Raw genomic sequence first — 23861 nt, forward strand, 5'->3', positions numbered from 1 at the left:
CGTGCTTTGGATTCAAAGAAGGTAAATTTTTTTTCGACGAAGTCGCCTTCCATTAATTTACTTTCAACGGCACCTGTACAGCACTTAACCTATGTGCAAGTTGGCAGCAAGGACAATACGCCGAAGCAGAACAATACATGCATCTATACGGAACACTGCGTAACAAAGAGCCAGTAACAGTCGATGAAGGTAAAAATCTTCCAGCTATAGTCAAAGCATATACACGATAACGTGCTCATGTGTCGTCAACATACCTGAAATTGAGTAACGTCCGAGCAAAGCACAATTAAGAGCGCAGCGAAAACGTCTTTGTGATGAAAAGCATATCTACTTACCCACGGCTAGTATTTTGGCGGGAGCGGGCGCTTCTCCTGCCTTCCACATCACGTCGACAGCAACATCGTGCAGCCGCTGCAAAGCGCCCTTAGGGTCGTTCGTTATATCCAGTCCAATAGCTGGGTCGGCTACGTGCCGCAGGGGATACACATCCTAGGAATCTTCCTTGATCCACTTCACTAAAATGTGCAGCATTGTGACAGCACTTGGCACAGCGTAGCACAGTCAGCACAGCGACACAAGACAAAAGTTTAGATATTGAATCCGTATAACGGCTTGAGGCTACTGGATGCTGGATAGGATTTCATTTGGTGTGGTTTCGTTTCCGTGAATTTTATGTTACAAAATGTTAGCTCATTAGGTATGGTGGAGAAAATTGTGCTTTTATTTCATTCGCTAGAAGTTTATAACTGTATTTTGTCAAGCCCAATAAAGTTGCATGCAGCACAAGTACTGATAATATCCGTTTTGTGAAACCGAAACTGTAACTCTTAAACCGTGTTCTCTGGCTCCATTGCGCACGTTCGTTGCGTTATCGAGCCATCGTGTCTTATCTCGATTGCAGTTATAAATCAGTCATGAATCAGTCAACGTAGAGGTGCGCGGCTCAGCGAAACCAAGCACCCGATTGCGAGCGATGCCGCTCCGTGTGTATGCTCACCGCCGACGCGCGTGCATCTCCCGTTACAGGCAGTTTGAGGTGGAGTGCGTGGACTGCGTTCGCTCCGCGCGCGCTCTCGACATCTCTCGTTGTTCTTTTTTTCTTCTCTTGTATTGATGTGCGTGCGTCTGGTTTTGACGCCTTTAAATGATCTCTCGTTACACAGTAGCGTGAGGTGGAGTACGCGGACTTCGATCGCACCGCGCGTGCTCCCGACAGATCACGTCAGGTATCTGTTCAGTAGGCTGGTCGGCAGTTCAGTCGTAAGAACCTCCCGCAGACATGCCGAAAAGAAAGTATAAGCGATATCTTTACGATTCTGCTTGTGATGTACCAATGCGGACAAAACATAGGCAGAAATGCGAAGAAGCGGGACGCAGTGCTCCTCCAGCGGCACAGGTCGACTCCTCTACCTCTGAATCAGACTCTGAGGAAAACGCATCGACATCTGGCCCTCTCCAGACAACAGAACCGAGCGCGCATGATGTTGCAGTGATTGAAGAAGACAGTTACTCCGAAGCCCGGGAAAGTTACAGTGCAACAACGCTTTCGGACCACGGAAGTTCGACTGCCGCGAATCAACATCTTGACGACAGCTCCTCGCAAGATTCTTCATCGACAAGCGATGAGGATGACTGTGACTATGGAGCCGAGGAAATATCTGGTGCAAGAAACGAACTGGTAGGTTCGATTTCAAATCTATAAACCGCTAGTGAGGTTTCCTATGTAGCATTTACGTTTTCGGCGCCATGCGGAGTGCAAGAGCCCAGCCTCGCAGTTCGCTTTTTTTTTAACTTTAACTTTATAATGTACAATATGCACCACTCACCCAGAAAGAAATTTTAGTGAAATTCCTTACCAGTTTTCGTTTTGCTGACCATTCAAGCAAAAAGTCCTACGAGTACATATGTAATGTGTGTGTGTGTGTGTGTGTGTGTGTGTGTGTGTGTGTGTGTGTGTGTGTGTGTGTGTGTGTGTGTGTGTGTGTGTGTGTGTGTGTGTGTGTGTGTGTGTGTGTGTGTGTGTGTGTGTGTGTGTGTGTGTGTGTGTGTGTGTGTGTGTGTGTGCGTGCGTGCGTGCGTGCGTGCGTGCGTGCGTGCGTGCGTGCGTGCGTGCGTGTGTGTGTGTGTGTGTGTGTGTGTGTGTGTGTGTGTGTGTGTGTGTGTGTGTGTGTGTGTGTGTGTGTGTGTGTGTGTGTGTGTGTGTGTGTGTGTGTGTGTGTGTGTGTGTGTGTGTGTGTGTGTGTGTGTGTGTGTGTGTGTGTGTGTGTGTGTCAGATGGAAGGTAAAACTTGTGTAAACATTATGGCTTCTGCGCTGAAGGCACATAGGTATATAAAATCTATAAGGTCTATAAAATCCCTTTATTTTATGGAGAATTCTGTAGAGAACATACACAGTTTGACATTTTTAATTTTAAGTTAGGTACTTCCATTGGACGTTCTGTAAGCTGTAGAGGGATGGGAACAAGGGCTTCTTTATTTTGGTTTAGAATTCTGTTCATTCAAAAAAAAAAAAAGGCATGCGTCATGCTTTGGGAGCAATTGCCTTTCAATCATATACACTGGCATATATTACAAGCCTAACCTACCTGTAACAAATAATGTGAGCAAAATGGAATGATGACAGTATTCAGGATGAGTAGCTTGATGTGTACTGCACAGATTTTGGCTCTGTGATGGAGGCATTACAGTCAAAACACATTGTCTTCAGCAGATGCTTTCAATTTAGCATGACAAGTTTAGTGTCTTGAGTAAACTTGAGTTTGATAGCCATGTACTGCCCTTGAACAGCTATTGCATTTTCAGAGAGCGATGCAGCAATCCCATAATTTTAAGCAGGATCCAGTTTCCTGCAACTTGCACATCAATTTATATATATCTGCAAATGCTGCTCGAATAAATGTTAGTGGCCAATCTCGCCTTCCTCTTTCAGTACTTTTTTTCTTTCCTAAGCTTCAAAAAGACTACAATACTCATGTATAGTGACAGCTGGTTGATTCCAAGTAACTCAAACAAAGTTAGTTGGTCGACCTTTTAGATTTATTTCAAAATTCTATATACTGTTGCCTGATCACTGGATTCAAGGAGAGATCTGCAATTGGTTTGGCTGCCAAAATTGTTTTCGAGGCACAGGAAATATAATAATGACGAAAAGGTGGAGTGTCACGATTATGTTCTCTGCTGTTTTGGCAAATTTTGATTATGAAGTCCGCAAAATATAATAAAGTTAAATAGCTGAAATTTGTGTGACTGAATATATACATGGTTTTATTTGTTGTATTCAGTTACTTTTCGCTTTTCTGGGTAGTGTAGATATTTTCATATTTCTCTAATTTGGCTCGGAAAACGAAACTTTACTACTTTGCAGGCCTAATTGTCTCAAGAAACGTTTGTAGCGCGGCAATGATCACGCACTATGTTATCAGCATACTCCACCAAACTGCTAGAGCGTATATCTACATAGATGCGATCGCGATAATTTCAAGGAGCTAGCGAGCAATGAAAATTCCAGAAGGCAAATAAAAAAATAAACATTTCTGATATTTCTGAAACCTTGTCCACCTGCTCTCCTCTACTTCAGCTTTCAAAATCAAAAACATATTGCATAATATTGTTTAATAAACAAAATTGCGCAAATTTGCGCCAAGACTAGCAATTGTAGATCTGACTTCTTGCCCAAGTGTATAAAATGCAGGCAGGATTGGATATCAGGTTGTTGAAAAAAGCCCAACAGTACGGAAAAGAACACGATTTGGCCGCCGGAGCGGCCGTGAGCGCGCGGGGGTGCGCGCATCCCACATGTTTGTTTTAAGAGGCGGCACTGATAGCTCGTTTTCGCGTCCTCGGAGCGATAGAGTTCCAAACAGTGGTACCTCTCGGGTGGCTGTTCAACGCATGTGCACTGGAGCTTCGCTATTCTATTCTCCCTTTGTTTACACCGCAACTAGACGCCGATAACACGGCGGTGAAGGAAGCAAGATCAAAGCGCTATCGGGGAGCTCCGAGCGCCCGCTTCACGCACGCGGGCAACACGCCGCCAACCGTTGCCACATGAGAAACTGCTCTGCGCCAGATGCGATCGGTAGAAAGCATGAACGTGGCGGTCCATATCAAAGCGGGATATCGAATACGCAAAAAAATAATAATAATAAAACAAAGCTACCAGTAACCGGATGCACGCGCTTATCTCAGATGACGATATAGATGAGAGATACAGACGACCTGGACTGCGTCTTTCGCCGCGTGTTCCGATCTGCTCTTTACACATCATGCCGCATAGCCGGGACTGCATGGAAGAAACTGTAGGGCCATTTTTTTAAAGCTACACCACCTACACCAGTGCAACAAAAATCCATTGTAGGTATAGAAGATTTGCTACACTGGTGTAGCAGGTGTAAATTAAACAAATGGCCCTAGTACAGCCATCCTTATATTTAATAATATAGCGTGAGCGTCGGCCAAGCAGCTGTTGGTCAGCGCTTTATAACTGCGATAAGCGTACAACACGGCTAGAGACAACATCGTCTGCTAGGCTATTCCGAGCACGAGAGCACACGCACTGCCACAATATCTGTTCGCGAAAAGTGCATGCACAAGAATAAGATGTAACAGACATGACTTTCCTCTTTTTTTCCTATTACGGCAAGCCACGCTGGCGAAACTGAGTTAATGTAAAAAAAAATAAACAAAGCAAAAATACCAGCACGCGAAAAGCATTTGCCTGGAAAGCGAGCCTTCTGATTTGAGCAGCCCTTAGGTGGGCACATGATAGAAGAGGCAAATAAAAACAGGCAAAGCACGTGTGCTCTACTGGACGACATTGTTTGTTTTTTTTTGTAAACAGATATTGTGGCGGGGCGTGTGTCCTTGCGATCAGAACAGCCTATAGTAGACGATGCTCTACCTTCGTGCGTGTGCGCGAACCCTCGCCGTGTTGCACGCTTATCGCGGTTATAAGGCGCTGGCCAGCAGTTTGGTCGACGCTCGCGTTTTATTATCAAAAATCAGGACGGCTGTACAGGAATGAAGGCAATGTGCGTTGTGATTCGAATAAATGAATGCAGCCCAAAACATTGTGTTTTAGTGAGGAACTTCTCTATAACTTTCGTAACCTTCTCCATTTCACTAAAAATTATTTGGAATACGTTGCTGGCTCATTAATTCTTATCGTCTTTTTGTCTAATCCGCATTTTGGTGAAGGTGAAATGCAAAAATTCCGAGTCATTCACTATGGTTTCTCACACAGCTAATTTAACGTCGAGACATAAATATACATACAATGTTATGCCGAAATTGAAAAATTGTACGCGATTCACAAATGTCTTAGAATTTCAGACCCGCGTGGTGCTGCGCAAGTGCCTTATTGAAGTGGCCATAATTACTAATGCAAGAAAATTGTACAATATGTTTTAATGATTCTGGAAACTGAAGCAGAGTAGAATAGGTGGACAAAGTTTAAGGAATATAAAAAATTGATATTTTTTTAATTGCCTTCAGAAATTTTCATTGTTCGTACTGTTTTCTTGAAATTATCCTATATACCTCTGTATTAAAACTTTACATAGATATCAGCTTTTGCAGTTTGATAGATAAGAATGCTGAGAACGTGCGGGATTATTGCTGCTCTGCCACAACTCTTTTAGATAAAGGCCATGCAAGTAGGTAATATTTCGTTTCCTGGGCCCACTATAAGAAATTTTATGAAAATATCCACTGCCCAGAAAAGCCAAAATTAAGTGAATATCAACAAAAACATGCATATATTTAGTCAGAAAATGTTCAGCTACGTAGTATTATAATTTGCGTAATTCATAACCGAAGTTTGCTAAAACGGCAGGGAAGATAAGCGCTGCACTCCACCTCTTCGTCATTAATAATTCCCTGTACCTTAAAGAAATTTTTGCCAGCAAAACCAATTGCAGATCTCTTCTTCACACTCATCATGGCAACAATATAAAATTTAAAATAAATTTAAAACGTCGACCGACCATCATTTGTTTCGTCTTATGTAGAATCACAGTGGGCATATTGCATATGTGATTTGTGGATATCAGGTCCATTTGTTTGGATAATCTGTAGGTCTTAACATAAAACATTAGATACTTGATTACTCTATAAACTAGTAGAATGTGCGAGACTGGGTGCTGAGAATATGGTTGGTCAGGCCTGTGTAAATTGAAGTCTTTATTTTACATGCTATTTATTGGCTCTTTCAGGAAGAGCTGCTCTACCCCACAGCAAAGCTGTCAAGAGGCCAAAGTATTGTCATGGTAATGGCACAAACACTAAGGCATCATTCTTCGAAAGAGGGCATGGAAAGCCTGCTTACACTGCTTGAAGCACATATGCCACAAGGAGCTGACTTTCCAAAGACAAAATTTTTGTTCTTCAAGAATTTTTCATCTATTTTTGAGTCCGAGCATGTGACGCACATGTATTGCCCAAACTGTTTGGAATATTTGAATGCACTACCTGGTGCAAGCACTGAACTAAAATGTGCTCAGTGTACTTCGGTGCACAAGGTTTCTGAGCTCCTGAAAACTGGGTCATTTTTTTTTAACGCTAGATATTGAGGCTCAAATTAAGGAAGTGCTTTTAAGTGGCAAGCTAATAGAGAGACGTAGTGGTGCTGCCTATGATGTTTGTGATATCACAAAAAGCCAAGCGTACTGTAGCTTGCCGCTAAAAGATGGTGATATCTCTGTCACATGGAATACAGATGGTGTTCCGCTGTTTGAATCTTCGGGGCACAGTGTGTGGCCATTATTACTGGAAGTGAATGAACTTCCATATAAAGACAGAGTGCAAAAGCAACTGCTGTTTGGTTTATGGTTTGGTGTAGGCAAACCAAACATGAACACATATCTCAGGCCATTTGTAAAAACAATGAACACCCTTTCCACAGAAGGCATTACATGGACAGGAGATGATGGACAATGCAAGGTGTGCAAAGTTTACTCAGGGCCGTGCACCGTTGACACTGTTGCGCGATGCATGATAATGAATATGAGGCAATTTAATGCCGCATATGGGTGCCCATGGTGCGAGCAAACAGGAGAAGTGGTTGATAAAGGCAAGGGTCACAGCCGTGTTTATCCAGTGGTGGATAGTGCTGCGAGACCAAGAACTCAAGAGAGTTTTGTCAATCAAGCAGAGCAGGCACAGAGAGAAGGGAAACCTTGTAGAGGTATTAAAGGCCCTAGTGTTCTGTTCTTCATCCTGTTTTTTAGCTTTCCGGATTCGTTTGTTGTTGACTACATGCATGCTGTATGCAATGGATTTGTAAGGTCAACAGCTTTCATGTGGTTCGGCAGCAAACGCCGCTTTCAATATCATATTGGAGGCCACATTAAAGAAATAGATGAAAGACTGCGACAATTAACACCCATTTGGGAAATGACACGTTTACCACGAGCCTTGTCTGAAATGAAATACTGGAAGGCATCGGAATGGAGGGATTGGCTGCTATATTTTTCTCCAGTTGTTTTAAAAGATTTCTTGCCAGACAGATATTACTGCAATTGGATAAAGTTTGTGCAGGTTATGCATTTCTGTTTGCAGTCCTCCGTTCCCGTTGACAGGATCAAAGAAATCAAAAAGCTGTTAACAGAGTTCTTAAAGGAATATGAACAGCTATACGGCATCCAGAGCATGACATACAATGCTCACATCCTATCCCGCATGGTGGATCATGTCAAACTGTGGGGACCACTTTAGGGATTCTCAGCTTTACCATTCGAGTCGGTCAATGGCAAGCTTGTACGCTTAGTGACTGGAACACGATATGCCCACTCACAGATTATACAGAAGTTTTCAATTTTGTAGAGTCTGCCACGAATATTGTCTATGACCACTAAATGGCAAAACAATGAACTTAGGCTCTTTGTTTGGTCCCTGGTGAAGGGTTATACTTTGAGGAGGGCCAGGTTCCACAGTGGCAGTATAGTCCTTTATGGAAAAGGGCGCATAGAACAGGACACTATAAAGTACAAGAAGGCGACAATTGGTGCTTTCACATATTGTGTCAGTTCAATGGACAAGTCACGACGAAGGAATTCCTTTGTTATGTTTCGTGACAATGAATTCGGGCGAGTTATTGACATTCTAACTGCGAACAGTGAGCCTTCTTGCAGTTCAGGAGGTAATGTCCTGTTCACAGTCCAAAAGTTGAATGTTGTGGATGTCTTTTTAGCCTCTGGAGTTGGCTGTGGCTCCGTTCGCTTTGTCACTGTTAAAGAAACCAGTGACACCTCTGAAGTGAGAGCTATTGAAGCAAAAAAATGCATAGCTCTTTTTTGCGCAGGAACAACAATATTGTGCTATATCCCAGAAGAATATGCTTTGGAATCTAACTAGAAACATTGATTTAATTTGTATTTTCTGTGGCATGGACAGCCCATTTGAAGTGTGCCAACGAACAGTGTAGCTATATCCACTTAGTATCTATATTGCACATACTGTGCAGCCAGAGCAATGTTGGAGATATTTCAAGAGTGTACATACAGTTAAATTGCAATGTCAGTAGAGAATAAATATACTTAAGGTTAGTGAAGAAATTCTTGTTCTTGTTTTTCTTTCAGGTGTTCATTATGCTACTATACTGAAGACTTTTCACAAAGTCCACTTGTTACTTATCATTAATGATCAGCCAGCAATTGTTACAGTCTTCCTGAACTTTTCACACAAATTTGTGTATACCTATAATGCCAAAACTTTGAATCATTTGTGTCCATAATATATACTAGGCCAATTATGAAATTTTTGGCTGGCAGTTGTGATGTGGATTCGGCTATGATTGTTTTGTGTTTGTTAATTTAGGTTATAACGTTTGGTCAAAGATAAGGCCTGGTCATATAATTAATATAACTTAACTAAGGCTGTTGATAAATGTTTGTTAGGTGGGCCGAATGCATTTATTCTTTGGGTGGGTAGGACATATCAAGTCAGTGTTTTTCAATGTCTGATTTATCACAAAATTTTCTCAAAGGTTTGGTGTCAAGGGTACAATTGTGTGCTGGGCTACATCATAACAAGAAAAATTAAAGGGATCGAGTTGCAAAATTGTTGTGCAGTGCCAACTACTTTATTCATATCTCAATTCACTTCCCAGAAAATGACAACTGGCATTGAATACTAGTTCTTCTAGGGTAATTAACTGTTTGTGAGTAAATGCAGTTGACAGATTGCAAGACTGTTCACCGAGTGCATAAAGAAGGAGCCAAATAAAAGCAATGTGTCTTTGCTTGCTATACATCAGTTGCATGCCGACTGCGCACAACCAATTGTGGAGAAGCCATCAATCTGTATGATTTGGGGGGGGGGGGGTGCAAAGGTGCAAGAATGGGCAAAATTACCTTTGCAGCTTCTTGAAAGTAGTATACTTGCATATACACTTGCTGGACAGAGCATGTGCATAGCAAGCAGCATGACCATGACAGGCATATATTGGACATGGCTTTAGCCATGGGCTACAGTAACATCAGCCATATCTTTAATGACAATTCACTGGCTATGTTGGACATATTCGTTCATCCGGTGCTCTTAGTTCTTCTCTTGTGCCGTCCTTTTGGCACAGTCCAGTTTTTCAATAACGCATTACCAACTAGCCCCCCCCCCCCCCCCCATTGTACCCCATTGTACTCTATTAGATTTCATATTTTTAGACATTTCATTTATTGCATGATATCATAAATAACTGCCTACAAGTTGATACAAGTACTATTCTTTATGTGCGTAAGTGTGCACTCAGGAATCAATGTTTTTACCTCATAAATAATGTATGTTCTTATATCTGTGTTGCTTGTTTCTTCACAAAGATTACAAGGGTGTCCATGTATTTACCATTCATCTCTTTCTGTATTGCACATTTGTATTATGCAATGCAGTGGCCGTGCACCCTCTTTTTCTCAATAAACTCATTCATTTAAAGCTGTGTTAAGGTATGTCTGATGAGCGAGTGCATTTTTTCACCACTACATCATTAATCCTTTGTACATATGTATCTCACACTTTGAGGCTCTGGTACGATAGCATTCTCAATCCAATTTAACGACTGCTTTTCTCAGTCTGCGATAGAGGCTCGTTTGTATATTTCGAGTGCACGAGCAGCTGTTGGTGCTGCGAAGTGCACAGAAACATATGATGTCTTTTGATTATTGTGTACTGGTTGCAGTAATTATGTCCTTGAGTAGTAGCACTGAACTGCTACTCCTGGCTATTTCCATGGAATCGTGAGGCATATATTTTCTACCTTCTACCAAGCGAGAACTGATATATCTCAGCTCGTGTACGTACAAGTGACATCAGCGTCTGAGGAGGGGGTGCGCTCAACTCAAGCAAACCTTGAACATGCGTGTGGCTAAATTCTGTGTTTGCAACTCCTAGGACAAGCAGGGGTGGAAGCACTGCTCCATTTGCTTCATTCTACTGCAAACTCCTTTCCCTGCTCTGTCCTGCTGCAAAAAAGAATACTTCTCCAAAATTGCTCGAAGCAACTGCCACAATGTTTTTGCTATCAAAATTATTTGAAAATGGGAATGACGGCAGTGCACCGGTGGCAGAGGTGTAACACGTCTTGTGCTGGGCTTAATACAAATAAAATGGCAATTCTAATAATTTTGCTGTGAAAACAAGCTGGTTCTTCAACACCAAGCACCTTTGTCAAAGACAAGCATGTCAAACCTTCGTCACAAACAACCATACATGTACTTGAAGTATTATGGGGTGGTGTGTAGAAGGTGCCAATTGCTAGAAATGTGAAGTAAAGAAGCTGAATGATGAAAAGGCTGTATACCCTTGAGTGCCATCTATCTTTCCTGAAGGCACTACCGCTTGGGAATTTATCAGCAGAGGCGAGGATTACAAAAGTACATGCACAAGATAGAGAGCAGAAATGTCTTCAATCTAGTGGAAGTTGCTTGAATGCATCAAAGTGATATACTGCACATTTGAATCTATACAAACAAAATGGGGAAAGCCAATAGGTCAGACATGATGTTCAGTTATGAAGTGCTCAAGCAAGCATTTCATTAACTGCTAGTTTATTCCTAATTGCTCCTTAGGTCAGCATGTGTTACTTTAAACATCTTTACATGTTTCGACCATTTGTCTTTGTCAGGGATGCACACATAATCTGAAAAAGCATTTAATGTTGCACAAAAGGAATCAAATTAGCGATTTTGCATACCAGGAATAGAAAACTAACTATCAAAAGCGGTTTCCCTAAGAAACGCGTGCTGCAAAACATAATTAAATTTCTCAAAACTCTCCTTTCATTACTCCAAAGCTGCTCCAAAATGGTATTATTATTGCGGCGTGAGCTGCTCCAAAATGCTCCAGCCTGCTTCCACCCCTGGAGAAGACAAATCTGTAGGTTTAGCGCCTTCGTTGTCTTCCCCTTACTATCCAAACTGTTTATCCATAAGTGGATTTTACACCAGTGTCTTCATCGCGGCAGGCAGTCTCGTCGGCTTGCCGGCCATTTCGCCGCAGTACAAACGTATTAACGACGCGCCTTTTTCCATGGCTGTGAGACATAACCTAAGCTAATATTCAAAGGAGAACATATTCGCTCTGTCGCATGTGAAGAACTAACATAACGTTCCCAATGGATTGCAACATATGGATGGATGAATATGTTCAGCTACAGCTGGTCGATATCCCGTGGTTCTGCATGGTGAAATGCGTGTAATTGTGTCGTAAGGGTGCTTAATTGATTTATATAGCAAGGTCGGTGCGGTGATATAATTCACAAGGCTGCATGAGCGCGATGCGAAGGCAGCGAGCGAATATACGTGTTTTTGCAGGCGCATTCTGTGCCGTTGTGCGTGCTAGTTCGCCGGGCACCCCCCCCCCCCCCCCCCCCTCCTTTCTGCGCCTTCCCTCCCCCCGCTCTCTTACCTTACCAATAGCGCGGCTCCATTCCCTACCCTTGCCCTTAGCACGCACCTCACCCAGACACCACCTACAGCAAAAACATAGCAAACAAAAGCTGAAGAGGGCTAGATGGCTCGGTTGACGCACATGCCCAAAGGCTGCTGGGTGGTGTCGGATAACCTCCGCGAGCGAAACATACGATGCGCGCGGTCAGGAAAAGATGGGCTGAGATATGGCCGCTGCCTTGACGGGAGCTGCGGCGCGGAAGTGAATAAGGCAATCGCTAACATACTGAGCGCGGCTAGAGAGAAAATGTCGGCGGCGGGTGCCGATCTGTTTGCCTATAAGTGGTTGGCCGGGGCGTATAGCATGCACAGCGGGGTGGCTCGGCGGCGTCTGGGCGCACACTTCTAATCCCGATCGAGTCAATAATTTTTTTTTTCTGATGAAAATTTTGTCCCCGCCAGGGAAAAGCACCCTCCATTTTCCAGTAATTTCGGCGCCTGAGAAGGGAAGGGGGCGGTGGGGAGGGGCTAGGGGGGGGGGGGGGGTTACATATGCATATGCTCAATAATTGTGCGTATAAGCCATTAAATAATGCTAAAGTCCCGCCCATATAGCTTTTGAGCTACGTGGATCCGAGCTTCCAGGGTGTGCGCGTCTTGGACAGCATCGCGCGATGTAACCCGACCCCCAGCTCGCAATCGCCGTGCACCGTCAAGTCGGCGGCGCGGTAGCTGCCGTGCTGTCCGTGTTTACCATCCATTTGTGATGATGTTTTGGTCTTTAATGGTGGGAGCGAGCGCGATAACAGGACTCAGTGCGTCCTCAACAAGAGCGCTTCACGAAGAAAGAGCTAAATTGTAACCAGTTAAATTTTTTCAATATAACCTTATACGTTTTTATCAATTGGTGCAAATGGATCGTATCAATTGTCCTTTTCCATTTCTCAGATGTTATTCTTAATAAAAACGTAATTCAAATATGAGTTGCAATGAACAGCAAGCATGCACTCGGTCAGTTAAGGGACTATATATATTGCTGTTAATTGAAGGTATATATATATATACACACTTTCAAATTGAACATTTTTTCTACATGTCAAATTGCCAATATATTGTAATAGTTGTGTGAGTGGTATAACCAGACATAATTTTCGGGGGCATTATACGGCACCAATCGAAAAAATTGCAAAAAAGGCCGAAATAAGGAGTTCAAAAACTTTCGGAAGGTGCTCTGACATCGAAACAAAGTCCTGGCTACGCCCCTGCTGTATATTGACAGGAGTATATACAGAGAAGTATATTCACCTAACAACTTGCTATGTACTAACTTTGTATGAACTGATCTAAATGCACAAAAGTAATCGTGTATGAACTTCGTATTTACTTATGTTCATAGAGATTAAAAGTACGTACAATATTGATAAAGTCAATAAGGTGTTAATACAGATTCTAAAGACTGTTGACGACCATTTTTGTAAGGGTGGAGCCGTTTGCAAAGGCCTTTGCAAGCCATCGAGCGTCAGAAGCCACCCAGCGTCAGGGTCATATTCTGGTAAGTCACTACCTCCTCTGTTCAGACGAGCGGACCGGATAGCGGATGGCCTAAGCGGAACAATTAATTACCATATGTGACGAAAACAGCACTTTCGAGTAGCTCGGAATGGCAGTGACTCGGCGCCTGCCGATCGCGTGCGCTCCAAGTAGGAGGCATAGATGCCTTGAATGCAGTAAATAAATATCAGCTTGCCTGGGCAGTCTTTGTACATGGCATTTCTCGAATAAAAAGACGCACAATATATTCCAGGTTGCAAAGCTGTCAAGACACTTCTACGGACGATGACGAACAAATGTGTCAGCAGGGAGAGGAAAAGTTTTATTTTCGGTCAAAGGATTGCAAATGTGGGATGCCTTCAGGCACATTAACTAAGCGGTCGAGAGCCCCCTTGGCCTCTGGCGACTTCTGAGCGTTAGCGAGTAGTCCTTGAGGAGGGGGATCATGTGAGAGAATGCTTGATTAATCGAGTGGTGAAATGACGCTGGTGCAGTACGTGTTTCAGTCGCGCCACTTCCCTTTGTGGGACACCTGAAGCGCGTGAACAAAACACTTTAAAGCAACATGCTTTGTCGTGTGTCGGGGCACCGACAGCCTGCGGCCCCCTTGGTCCATACGCCGACAAGCATTCAACACATCGATGGAGCTCGCGGTCACCTCTTGGAAGTAAACTGGTCCATTAAGGTGGCGGTCCCACTCCAGCGGTGAAGATACATTTTTGGTGATATTCATACGCCTACTGCGCCTCACTAGTTTAGTTTATAAATGTGATTTGATATATTTGTAAAGCTTATTTCCTCTCCTTTCTAACGGTGCATTTGGTTTATAAATAGCTGCAACGAAGCTATAAAGGAAATCACAAAGATAAGAAAAGGCTTTTCAGCTCTACTTCTCTCAGGAAATGCAAAATTGTGCAAAATATTTTGCACCTAGAAAAACACCGTTCGATATATTTTGAGAATAGATCTTAATAAACAAAGTTAAGCATTTTTATTAGTGTGTATCCCATAGTTTATTAGCCACGCGCCTATGAAAAGTGTATAAAACAGGTAAATATACCTACAATAACTTTCAAGATATGCATTCTGCAGAGGAGATTATTTGCACAGTTGGAGGTCGTACATAGTTCGCTTTTTCCTGAAAATATAATCTGTCTGCTTCATTTAGTGTAAAAGTTATTTGTGATCAAACTAAGCGGTTTTTGTAAAATGGCTAAAAGTAAATGCTAAACAGTTCAAGTAATAGGCTTTTATCTGTGCTGAAATTTCGCGTGGAAAAACTTTACACCTCGCTGTCAGAGGATAAGCATCGGTTTTGTTCTACGACTCTCGAGGAATGTGCACGGTCAGGGTGATTTCAGCTAATTTTTTCATGATTCACTTCAAGCGCGCGAGCTCTTCATAAAATATGTTAAGCATGATTGAAATGCTCCATGGCTTGTTTTTTTCTGGCGAATATAACTTAAAGGTTCGGGCTTTCATTCCTTTATTCAACCGGTAACAATTATCAACTACAAGGTTTACAAAAAGCAAATAATTGTGGAATAACAGAGCCACGTATGATATATGTAGTAGGTAGCGCCATCTATGAAATTTCATGTGCACTGAAATGTCGCAGTTCAGAAATATTACGAGAATGGCGGCACAAACACCCTGAATCGAGGGGTATTTACGAGAGGGTATTGTGCTTCTACAACGTTTTCCCTCTGCCCTTTCCTTTCCATCGGGCGAGAGTGGTAAACACTGGCGAGTCGGGTCGAACTGAGGTGCATGCGCAGTAGCGCTACTTGAAAATGGTCCCTTGACAAATGTACACTTGCTTGCTTTGAGATTTATTTATCGCCTCGAATTAAGTGTGTCATACTGCTTGTGTGCCGAAACGTTGCCAGCTAAGGCTCTCGTGCGTGCAGCTGAGGTGCCCCCGGCTACAATCAACACTGTATCCCGGCGAACGAAACGTGCTTCTTGTCCAGTACAAGTAGTAGCTTTCGTTACTCGTTTCTAGCTTTTTTAGTAACACGCATGATATATGCTTGTGTTTAGCAAAAGCAGGCATCTTCCTGCTCATGGGGCTGCCTCGCATGAGAAGCGAATAACCGCTAAAATGGGAAAACCGACGAACAAGGGAGGGCTCTTTCCTTCCTCAGAAACGACTAAGAGGAATGAGCTATTCAAAGAACAGTGCTGTCATAATTTCAACCTAGCAGCTAGAGATACATCCAGACAACGCGAAATCTCTGCATTCTTATTATCGAGTCAGTCTTACACTGAAAGTGAGGCAATGAAATCTTGCGCGTTGGAGGGTCGGTATCATGCAAACCCTCAAAGGAAAAATAAAACTTGATGCTATGGAAATTGTCAAATAAGAATAAGAGGTTACGTGCCGCACAAATTTATTGCATGATATGAACATTTTACGAGTTCACAACAAACATAGAAACGGTAAAAGAAATACTAAAATTCTGCTTCGCTCTGTACACTTGATAAAGAATGCATTGGCTGCTAAAGTGTAGTTTATTTACTGGTATCAGCCCAACTGCATTGCTGTTTGTTTATTTTCCCTATCTTAGGCAGGACAGAAAAAAAAATGTTACAAATGTGTGAATAAACTTGACTTTCCCGCCGCAGCCGAGGGAGGAAAAAAAATGGTTGGCAGGGTCGTAGTTGCTAAATGACCCGACCTCTGTCTTCTGTGCTTAGCGTTTCTTCTGCGCGTCCCCTTTCTTTTGGACGGGTTTGTTTATTTTATTTGCGCGCTTTTTTCGCTAAACTTGGTCTCTTCCTTGTTTCCTTGAGTGACAAAGAAACGTTAACGGTCAAAAACAGCGGACTTGTGCACTTTACCATGCCCGTCATGTTCTGTGAGGGTGGAACCAGCGAAATCGGTCTCAGTGCCTTTTTGCAGCTACCTGTCGGGTCGGCAATTATAAACTTGGTCGTTTTTAGGCTTTTCATCATCACGAGAGCTGAGGTAGTTTCGTAGCTTCCGTTCCTGCTCCTTGGTCGTTTCTCGTCTTTTTTTTATAAGTTTCCCTTCGAAGCCTAGCTGTAGCGCTTGTGCCCCGTTCCACTGCTTCTGTTTTCTCAACCACAGTACCAGTGGAGGACAGAGTGTGCTGGCCACTCATGTCTTTCATGTTCGCCGGCTACATTTTGTTACTACAGAAACTACGCCTCTCGTGAAGGGTTTGTCCTCGCCCTCAAACTCTATCTTTCCCAGCCTCTCCCTCACCTCACCGCCTCTGCTCTCCTTCATACTCGCCCTCACGAATTTCTCAGCGCTGATCCTCCCTCACGCTTACCTCACTGAGTCAAATACTCATAAGGTGAAGGTGCGGACTCCCTCATGAGGATGCCCATGTATGTTATAGTCAAGCGAATGTGATTTGATTTTGAACCTCTAAACGATCGTGACTAAGGGGCGCCGCTGTCTATGGTTCGTGACGGAGCTATGAGCGCGCGAAATTCACGTTTGACCTCTCTGACGGCGTGGTGGAAACCTCGCATGGCGATATTTGACGATTTTAGGTAATAGAGAGAAGGCATGACTGTTATGATCAGTGTGGATGTTCGGGCGAGTTGGTTCATCGTCAAAGAAATACAGCGCTTTTTAGACAGGGACAAAAAAAAAAAGAATGGACAGCACGTGCACTAACTTTCAACTCAATTTTATTCAATGCATTACAGTATTTTATACACTGTAGGAGCATAAACAAAACATGATTCCAGCATGCTATCGCGATGCACGTCACCACATAATCGCAAAATTTATTTTCTCAGGAACTCTCTCCTTAGTCGAGAGTCATATCGAAGGATCGCCTTACACATTCTTCTTTCCGCTCTCTTATTTCTCTGGCTTCTACATTCTCGCGTATCAGTTTTTCTTTATCATCAATATTACCACTCTTGTTCTCAACGTTTTGTTGTGTTCACAAAATCTCTCATATAGGCACCTCCCGGTCTGCCCTATGTACATCTTACAACAAGACAACGGTAAGGAATACACAACGCCCTCCGCACACTGAACAGGCTTTTTGTTGGGCTTTTTTGTGCATCCTTGTTTCTTGAGAGCCAACAGATCGGTCATCTTACATAGTTTTGCTAGTTTATCAGGTACTGGAAACATGACGTGTATATCTGCTCGCACCGATTTATTATTTTTTTTTTAAATTGTGCCATATCCTAGGAAGATAGGTTGTCATCATCATCATCAGCCTGATTATACCCACTGCAGGGCGAAGGCCTCTCCCTTTATTGTGCTTCTCTGCCTGGCTTTGAACTTGCGACTGCTTTGTAATGAGTAGTGTTTCCGCCGCTTCAGACTGCACTCTCATAAGCAGAAATAAAGAACAACTGACACGCGAGATTGCAGAAGCCAGAAAATAAAGAGAACTCAAAGAAGAATATGTAAGCGATCCTTCGATATCATTCTCGACCAAGGAGATAGAGTTCATGGGACAATAGAAACATGTTAATTTGTGCGATTAAGTGGTGACGATAGAAACATGTTAATTTGTGCGATTAAGTGGTGACGTGCTTCGCAATAGCATGTTAGTATCATGTTTTGTCTATGTTCCTACAGTGTCTAAAATCCTGTAATGCATTGAATAAAACTGAGTTGAGAGTTAGCGCACGTGCTGTCCACTCTTTGTTCTGTCCTTGTCTCAAAATCTCTGTATTTCCTTGACTGTTATGATCGGCGGTTCCAGCCGAGGTTCCAGCGACCGACGACGGGAACCAAGCCGGCCCGGCGAGCAGCAGAAAAGTCCCCGTGTTGACGGTAACATCGCCACCACGTGCTACAGTAACATCACCGCCACGTGCTGCGGCTGTCAATCACCTCGCCTGGTCTGAATGCCCGGGAAGCGACCCATTATTCTATAATTACCCGCCTGACACTCACAGGGGTTATCACGAGAAAGTATTTCCTATTGTTGGCGAGAGGAAATGCACGCAGCTTTTCGCCGACGGGAGTGCCCTAATATTTTCGGGAATCTCCCAAGACGGAGTAGGTTTGTAATAAGGGAGTTGTTATAGACATCCACTCAAGCGCAGCCATAAGGCTACAAAGGAAAGCTTTCTCGGAAACTTCGTAGTGAAAGAAAAATTAGTCTTGGTCCGGGGATAGAACCCGGGACCACCGCCTTTCCGGGGCAATCGCTCCAACAACTGAGCTATTGGTAAGGATTAAAACCAGCGAAAAGACGCAGACAAAGAGATAAGCACAATTCTTACCAATATGTACCAACTGGCCCAACTCTCCAATCTACTAAACTGAGCTAACCAGGACAGTCAGCAGATCATATGGTAGGGCGAGAGTGAATGGATCAATAACTGGAAGTGGGAATAGCTTTCCTTTGTAGCCTTATGGCTGCGCTTGGGTGAATGGCATTAAGTAATTACTCCCAATTATAACTGGAGTGCCCGCGACATTCCGAGAATTAGATGCCGTGGAAAAGTGGCCTTTGCCAGGGGCAGACTGCTCGGAATTCGGAGCTGTTTCAACTTGGTACTGCCTTTCCCCCGCCAGCTAATGATCGCCATCGCCACCAAGGATGTTCACCTTCGCCACATGAAGTTGTGCGAGGAGGCTCAATTACCATCGTCGGCAGTGGGCGGCACCTCGAATGCTCATAAGTGTCTCCCTGATTGGTCTGCCCAACATGAACTCTTTTTCCCCAGTTCCCTAGCTGGGGACAACAAAAAGTATAAAATGTGGAGTTGTATCCACCATCAGTTCACTCAGCTCAGCTATCCCCGCTCAGATCTATTCTCGTATCTCATCTGCTCCTGACCAGCCTGCGGTGAAGACTAGGTCCTCGAACCTCGATCGCATCATGGCTAAACACCATAACCAGCCTCCGGTTAGGAAGAAAGGTCCAAAGGCTCGTCGAGGAAGGGCCCAACTTGCCGCTACAGCCCGTTGGAGGTAAGCCTTTTTTTTCCTCTTCTGCGTTCTGTCTTCAATGCGTGGTTATTATGAACGCGTACCAACTGGCTAGATTTTCAACGCTAGTGCACATTATTTGCAGATAACTGGTCTGTGTCTCTCAGCGTTGATAAGATAACCATTTACTTGCTTTTCTTGCCGTTCCTTTTTCCTTTTTCTATGAATTGAAGAAGTCTCATACTAACACAGTGAAGCGCTGTCATTAGAATGCACATGAGGTTTACGAAAATTGCATTTCTTGTCAAATTTATTTCTTACCCTCGCTTCTGCTTGCAGCAGCATAGGTGCCCTCGTTCAATAATGTTTTTGTTTCACTCCTCACATTGTTCTACAGGAAACATGCAGTGCTGCAGATGAATGACAGCCCGAAATCAAAAGCATCAAAATGCCCGCCGCCACAACCTACGCCTAGTGATACCAGCTGTGACGTCACAATGACTGATTACTGGGCTGACCTTCAGGAGTCTTTGCCAGATCTTGCTGTTCAAAGGGACTTCAGCTGCCAGACAGCGCAGCACGGAGGCATACCTGGGAAAAGAGTTGTGTCTGTAGACCACTTTATAAAATCTGTACAGGCGCATGGCGACCACCGCTGTCCTCGTTCTAAGGGGAGGGCGCTTTGAGTATCAAGAGGAACGAAGGATTGGCATGTGGTCAGAGTTCAAATTCCGGTGCAATGGATGTCACGAGCTCAGAAGAGTGACTAGAGACCCTATTGTGGAGCCAACGCCGCTCACAGAGAAGACGGCTGTAAACGATGCTGCTGTATGGGCATTGACGAGCATCGGATCTGGCCACTCGCATCTGGAGGAGGCAATGTCTCTCATGAAGATTCCTGCCATGGGCAAGGGAACATGCCTGCGTCGAGAGGAGGCACTTGGAAAGGTATGAGCATGTTGCTAAATTCTGTTTCTATGCGAATTTTTATGTGTAGTCTGGAATGTTTTCTTGTGCGCACTTGTTTCCCGCCCTTTTTTTTCTTGCCTACTTTATAGACCAGTTGCATAGCCTACATGTCAGTTCCCTGTACAGCATATATTCCAGCAGAATGGCGGCAAAGATTTGTTTTGGGGTAATAGTTGGTAGCAGCGCTGAAACATCGCGGGCAGAATTATATAGCCACAACCGCCGCCCATTCATCTCGGCAACCCCCCCCCCCCCCCCGCCCCTGTGCACATTGTCGAGCCGCTATTACCCTATTTTAAATCTCCTTATTTCTAGATATACTATCCTCCCAACCCCCAACACACACACACTCGCACACGCACACACACACACACACACACACACACACACACACACACACACACACACACACACACACACACACACACACACACACACACACACACACACACACACACACACACACACACACACACACACACACACACACACACACACATGACAGAGGGACAGACAGGCTGGGTGTAACTTTGGACCTTTTGCAGAAAAATCTTCCACGGCCTCCCAACCGGTATTGGTTTTGAGGTCAGAAGTATCGCGCAACACTGGAAACGTACAAAGGCTGAATAATGTCGAGCCACCTTACTTCACGCTGCCACAGTAAAGCGATTAGGTACAACTCTGCCAATCCACTGGTTTTCTTGAATAGTGAAACTGAGCCCTGCACCCCGCCACACGCCAACTGAGTACAAGGCATAGGATAGCAGAAAACAGAGCTGCACACAAGGTTTAGACGGCCATCTTGATGAAAAAGAGTTTGCTTTACAAGAAAGCTGCATTTTGCATAGGAAATGGACAGAATTGAATATAACATGAAGGAAATTAGTTGAGGGAAAATCAAATAGAGATGAAGCGCATAAATTATTTCAAAAGTTGCGATTGAAATTGCGAAAGTCTATATGGATAATGTGTGTTTCAGGCTGTATACAGCATAACATGCATTCGTTTGAACTGAACGTATAGGTCCACGTTGAGTACGCGACTCTTACTAAGGCTTTGTTTTAATGCATGAATCCACTCAATCGGTACTAGCGCAAACAATGTACAGTACCATGGGCGCAGATCTTACATCCATACTTTGAATATTATTCCCTACATGAACAAAAATTGTATTTATCCTGCTCCTTTTGTTTTTAGAACGTGTCGGTTTCGTTATTTTTTTTGTCACTTCATATTAGGAATTGTCGAAACTCCTTGAAGCCTCCGAAAATCCCCGCTCATGTTATCTTCGCTATCTCATATTCTAGGTGCAACTATAGTTTTTTTTTTTCACGAAAGAGTGGGAGAGAGACGTTCGTGAATCCAGTTATTATTATGACATGGTTTGACATTTCTTTCTTACGAACTCATTTGTTCTTACATGCAGCTAAGGGACGTTACATTTATTTACAGTGCATCATGCATACAATAGCGAAAAGCTGAAGTTTGAAGGACAGTGCCGTCAGGAGTTTCATTAGGGCATACTCTTCTCTATGTGCTAAGCAAAATACAATGTTGGCACTTGCAAGTGGCGAAGCAACTTTGAACCTGTTGGGAACAGTAACAGCTTCACGTATTCTCTATTTTCTTTCAGCAATGGAAATATGAGCTCCTGGGTCTAATGATCGAAGCTGGCAACGAGGAAAAGCGGCTGGCAGAAGAATCTTGTGATTTCTGCGAGCATGACTGCACCCCAAACACCACAGTGGTAATTGATGGTGGCTGGTCCCACAGGAGCCATGGCCACCGGTATTCTGCAAATTCTGGCGTGGCCGTCATCATCGGTAAGCGCACAAAAAGGCTCCTCTACTTAGGTGTGAGGAATAAGCTGTGCAGCACTTGCGAGTTCTATGCCAGGAAAAACGTAGAGGCAAAAGAGCTCACCTGCTACAAAAACTGGGATCAAAGCTCAGGAGCCACGAAGGTGGATGTCCTTGTTGAAGGATTTCAGCGAACTATGGAGATTCACGGCGTTCAATACCGCACTTTTATAGGCGACGGAGACTCATCTGTATACCACCAGATTCAATCGAAGGTTAGCTACGGCCGGTTTGTCCGAAAGCACGAGTGTGCAAACCATGTGGTGAAGTGATACACTTCCCGTCTCTATGCTATAGAAAAGGAGAGCAAAGGTTACCGACCCATGCTATCGGGTCCGAGAATAAAGCTTATAAAGAACGGGGCACGCAAGGCTGTCATTCACTATGCCGACTCGCTGCGAGAATGTCCAGGTGATGTAAGAAAGCTAGTTCGAGATTTAGGCGCTGACCTGAGAAACGGTCCAAAACATGTGTTTGGGTGCCATGATGGCTGTTAAATTTATTTTGGTGACCGAAGCAAAGGAGAAAACTTATTCGAGACGCTCCCTGTCATGCTGAGAACAAAAATAATGACTGCTGCCAACAGTATTGCGGAAAAGCCTGACCGTCTCATCACTGACGATACAAGCAACCTTGCTGAAGCCCTCGTGTCTCTTGTTACGAAGCTTTGTGGCGGCAAGCAGGTTAACCGATGCCAGAAGGGCTCATATGAGTATCGCTGCCAAGCTGCTGGGCTAAGCTTCCAGCTGGGGCCTCAGTGGCACGGAAAAACTAGCAAGGAATTAAGTTGCAAGAGCCCCGGTGCTGTCTACAAGAAGTATGCCGGCAGGAAAGTGGCTGAAAAAGGCAAAAAATTGCCGCGCAAAAGGCGACGTTTTGAAAGCCAGCATAATCAGAGGGCCCGTGCCAAAAGTACCCCATCACCTCACTATAGGGCAAATTGTATGAAGCCGGACCTGCCACTTGAACAGTTTGCTGAGAGAGCAGAAACACAACTGAAAGACCTCCAGGTTGATAAGGGCGGCTGTGCACGAATTGAGGCGCAAACACGTGGGCAGGCAGACAGTTCAAATTGGTTCGAGGAAAGAAGGCTCCGCCTCGCTGCTTCTAATTTCCACGCTGTCTGGATAAGAAAGGACTGAATACCCTGTGACGCACTGGTCAAGACCACTCACCATCAAAAGAGCTTCACAAATTCTGCCGCGGAACAGGGGAAGCAGCATGAGAGCGTTGCACTCCAGTTGTATGCACCCGAGATGAAAAGAGATCGTCAACCGTGTGGGCTCTTTGTTCACTTTGAGTATGGATTCCTGGCAGCTTCTCCTGATTGTATAGTTGGCGACGAATGAATCGTGGAGGTCAAATGCCCGTTCACTGCAAAGAATGGCCAACCCCTAGAAGCAGCACGAAAGTTCGCAGACAAGAAGCAAAAAGACGGTGATCCAGTGCTGAAACGGTCACACAGGTATTTTTACCAAGTGCAAGGCCAGCTTCATGTCACCAGAAGGGATGTCTGTGACGTTGTGGTGTACACAACGAAAGGGATACATGTGCAAGTACACCGAGACGACACTTTCTGGACAAAAAAATGGAGCCGTTTCTGGTACGTTTCTATAGGGACTGCATTCTTCCAGAAATTGTAGACTCCCGCCTCGCTCGCTCCATGGACGTGCGCCGCCCGGAATGGAACAGGAGTGCCATTGAGGCCAGGGAAAAA

The 23861-nt window shown here is 44.1% G+C and overlaps 2 pseudogenes across 1 annotated transcript; both read left to right on the plus strand.

Moving 5' to 3' along the window:
• The first annotated feature begins 1251 nt into the window (after nucleotides 1-1251).
• On the plus strand, nucleotides 1252-8602 carry LOC146200862 (uncharacterized; annotated as a pseudogene). The gene is made up of 3 exons (XR_014704686.1): nucleotides 1252-1678; nucleotides 6215-8255; nucleotides 8579-8602. The product of XR_014704686.1 is annotated as an uncharacterized LOC146200862 (transcript).
• An 11211-nt stretch (nucleotides 8603-19813) lies between these two features.
• LOC146200863 (uncharacterized) lies at nucleotides 19814-22615 on the plus strand (annotated as a pseudogene).
• Nucleotides 22616-23861: the final 1246 nt, after the last annotated feature.

This window comes from Amblyomma maculatum, chromosome 2 (assembly GCF_055883805.1).
Source record: "Amblyomma maculatum isolate TAMU_Amacu chromosome 2, ASM5588380v1, whole genome shotgun sequence".
In the NCBI taxonomy this organism is placed as follows: domain Eukaryota; kingdom Metazoa; phylum Arthropoda; class Arachnida; order Ixodida; family Ixodidae; genus Amblyomma; species Amblyomma maculatum.